This window comes from Lathyrus oleraceus, chromosome 3, assembly GCF_024323335.1.
Source record: "Lathyrus oleraceus cultivar Zhongwan6 chromosome 3, CAAS_Psat_ZW6_1.0, whole genome shotgun sequence".
NCBI lineage: Eukaryota > Viridiplantae > Streptophyta > Magnoliopsida > Fabales > Fabaceae > Lathyrus > Lathyrus oleraceus.
The window spans coordinates 320716192-320720695 of record NC_066581.1 but is presented as its reverse complement, the minus strand read 5'-3'; positions in this window follow the sequence as shown (position 1 = coordinate 320720695).

The window sequence follows — 4504 nt, the reverse complement described above, 5'->3', positions numbered from 1 at the left end:
AGGGATTTGAGGTGGGTTTCTCGGTTGCAGAAGGTTCTTGAAAACCAATGATGGATATTCAGCATAAGTCATTGGAATCGGATCGAAAGAGACTTTCTTCCTCTTAAAGTTATGTTGTTGTTAATGATTCTTGGTATTGTTGTTGTAGGTGTTTGTTCATTGCAGTGGTTGTTGTTGACGTTGTTGTAGAACTGGTGTTGATTGACTGTTTGAAAATACCAGAATGATAGATGATACTTGATGATAGTGTTAACGGGGTGGTTGACTTCTTCTTACATGAGGCATCCTCTGCCTCCCAACAAATATTGCATTAGCTTCGTTCTCTTTCTTCTTGGCGAAACTGTTACCATACCTCTTGCTGGATGAAGCTTCTTCTTTAGATAACCGTCCCTCTCGAACACCCTCTTCTAACCTCATCCCCATGTTTACCATCTCGGTAAAATCACTGGGGGCACTGGAAATCATCCGCTCATAGTAAAATGAGCTCAGGGTCTTGAGAAAAGTCTTGGTCATCTTCTTCTCTTCCAAAGGAGGGGTAATCTGAGTAGCAAGCTCTCTCCATCTTTGAGCATATTCCTTGAACGTCTCCTTATCCTTCTGAGACATCGACCGAAGATGGTCCTTATCCGGCTCCATATCCACATTATACTTGTATTGCTTTACGAATGCTTCACCTAAATCATTGAACGTGCGGATTCTCACACTATCCAAGCCCATGTACCACCTCAAAGCGGCACCGGTCAGACTGTCTTAAAAATAATGGATCAATAACTGATCATTATCCGTTTGGGTTGACATCTTTCTAGCATACAAAACAAGATAACTGAGCGGACAGGTATTCCCCTTGTACTTTTCAAAGTAAGGAACTTTGAACTTCACTAGGATTTTAACATTTGGAACCAAACAAATCTTTACCCCTCAAATTTTTCAACTCATTTCGCAGCTCAAGGAATTGATCTTTATTTCGTCCATTTTCTCATAAACATTAGGGCCCTCAGACGGCTCAAAATGGTAGATGGTGTCCTCAACACGAGGCAGGGTATGAACAACTAGAGGAGGAATAGACATGACCGGGATAGACGCTAGCATGGAAGCAAAAGTAGGTGCAAAACCTTCAGGCACAAAATTGGGCGGCATTCCCCACGGGAATTTGGCAGGCATGGCAGGAGAAAACTGAGTGGTAGGTGCAGGAATGGTAGAGGTAGCAACCTCTGAAATAACAGTCCTCTGAGGAGGAGGAGTTGCAGGCATTGGAGAAGATTGCCTCTGAGCAGCTAATACTGACTCCATCATGGCAGTCAGACGGGCAATCTCGTCCTTCAAGTCTCTATTCTCTTTCTCTAGATGCTCCATAATCTTTTGAGTGATTGGCATGAGTATTGTATCGATGAGTCAGCTTGGTTGAAGTACAGAAGAAATACCAATAAGACATTTGGCGAAAGAGAAACCTATTATGCAAATGATGCGTGAAATGCAATGCTTGATTTGTTTTTATTTTCAAGGAACTTACTATATTATTTTCAAATACATATAATAACAATTGTAACAATTTGATTGACCACAACAATCTCTTTTATTTATATCATTGGAAGGATTACACTGAGTACAATTTCATAAACAAAATGAAAATACAAGAGAAAAGGAGACTAGCCATCCTAAGGATCCCTAATAACAACATCAGAAGACCTAGTTGCATGCGCGTACTTCCTTCGAATGTGTCAGATCTCGGTCTCAAAAGAAGTCTTCATCTAAGTCTTCTCGAGGACAAGTTGATCAACCATCTTCTTCCAAGCAACGGAAGGCTGAGGCATACTAGAGGAAAATGAAACTTCTGGATCTCTCTGTCTCTTCTTTACTCGGTCTTCAAGAAGCTCAATAAGCGCATCTTTGTCCTTAGACTCAATTTGCAACTCCTCATGCTTTCTGCTTAAAGCATGGAAACATTCTTCCCACATATCCTTCTCTTGCTTCATCTTGGCGAGCGCGTCTTCCAACTCCTCTACATCTTGGTTAGGGAGAGTTAATGGCTCAACCACAACCATAGACATGTGTCTCTCACAAGCATACGACATCTTTAATTCTAAAGCTCTCTGCTTCACCCAAAGAGTGTAAGCTTCCAAAGCTACACAATTGCACGGACCAAGCTCAGATCTTCCTTTCCTATGCACATTATGCCAAGCATGCACAATCTTCTGCTTCAAATGTTAGGGATCTTTACCCTCTTGATAGAAAATACCTTATAACAAAGTGTTATTAGGTTTGTCTCTCAAGGGGATCCCAAGTTGACGACGAGCCAAAGCAGGGTTGTAGTTAATTCCTCCTTGTGTGCCAATGAGGGGCACATTAGAGAATTCACTACAACTATCAATGATCTCCAAGCTACTCAATGCGGAGTCATATCAAACTATATCATCATTAGTAAGGAACATAAGTCTCTGAGACCATCGTAGACATTATTTGTTCTCCATAAAAGTAGGTGTTTGAGGCAAGTGCGAAATAAACCACTTGTACATAAGAGGAACACAACACACAATTGTTCCACCGCCTTTAGAATTCCTTAGATGCAAAGAGAAATACATATTTCCTAACAGAGTAGGCACAGGATTCCCAATCAAGAAAATTCTAATGGCGTTAACATCGACAAAACTGTCAATGTTAGGGAACAAAGCCAAACCATAGATGAGCAATACGAAGATGTCTTCAAAAGCATCCATACTTCCGGCTTGAGCAAAGGCAGTAGCTTCCTTGATGAGGAACTCAGAAGTCAATCCAAATAATCCTCCTTTATTCATCCAATGAGCCTTTATATCAGACTTCTTCAAATGTAGAGCTTCAGCTATAAGATGAGATCTGGGAATCTCTTCCAATCCACTAAAGGGCACTTTGCTAGAAACAGGTATTCCCAAGAGATGGGCATACTCCTCTAATGTAGGCACAAGCTGATAATCAGGAAAAGTGAAGCAACCGTAGAGAGGATCATAGAACTGAACCAACACACTCAAGAGTCCTTCCACCATATCAGCGGATAAGATAGACAGAAGCTTCCCATAACGTTGTTTGAAGTCCAAGGGATCTAATACAAAAGATGATAGCTTCCTTAACTCTTTCAAATATGGGCATCTGAAATTGTACTTCTTAGTGTTCCTTCGTCCACAATCCATGGTCTGAAAATATTTGCAAATAAGACCTCGGTTCCTTGAAATTTTCGTGTGATGAATGTTATGATGCGCATGAATGCATGAATGCAACAATCACAAATAAGGGATCACACACAATGCAAACAAATAAAGGTCAAGGGATGAATCACGTCATTGTCAAGACCAATCATCCATTTTGGTGGATTATGGTTTACACCTTATCAACACCCAAGTTCCATTGATATTGACAAGACTTGATTGGATCAACCAAGAATCAAGGGTTTGTTGTGAGTCACGAGTATGAAGTCTGGGTAAGAACCATCCCAAAGCAGTGAACTAAGGATAAAACCTGTAGATCATGTTCTAAAAAGTTCCCAAAGTCTTAATTCCATCTATCAGATATTACAAGTTAGGATGACTGACTCATGAACCCATCATATTCTCAAGAGAAACCCGTCTGAGTGTAGTATCGCGTAACAACTGTTATCATGTCTACACTTGAACAGTCTCCACACTACCTCCTAAATAGGCTAAGAGGGGTTATATGTTCTACGGTCCTCAGCTTCTTGGACCCCAAATCAGAGATAGTAATGCCTAGCCACAAATAACTTAAGTGACATTCATAACTCCAAAAGGGTCTCCACTGAGTAGATGGGTCTCAAGCCAACTTGTTAAGGACTACTCCACACAAGTCGAACATGACTAAACCATCCTCCTATCTTAATTGCACTCAAGTTCGTGTTAGAACTTATCTCACCACTCAGAGATCACCAGGCACAACAAGCAGGTTATATCATACAAACAAATATAAAAATATCAAATATACAATTATATACACACACAAAAAGTAGGTTAAACCCACTGGGGACTATTCCCCAGCAGAGTCGCCACTTAATTTATATAGCGATAAATTCATGATCATCAGGCTATGGATAAGCTAGAAGTCAATTAAACCAGAGTCGCCACCACGCTTTTATTGTTTCCAAGGGAAAAACGAAAAGTGCGAACAAAACCCAAAAATAAGAAGTTTTCAAATAAAAACTAATAAAATGCCAGAGATTACAGGTAAGGGGGTTGGTTTCACAAAGGGAAGGTGTTAGCACCCAAAGTGTCCTAGGTACTCCTAGGGAGCCCTTTCTTATGTGCATATGTGTTTTAGTACAAATGATGTTTGCAATAAATAAAATGGAGGGATGAGAAAAGAATTCATTAATTATATTTTTGTGTTTGACAAGACCTTCGGACTTGTGCCTACGTACCAACATAAAAATGAGGGATCAAAACCTCATAGTTCGTGGTAACAATTTCAAAATGGGTGTATTGCTTTTAACAAAAATTTAAGTTTAACAAAGGCACAAAAGGCCTAA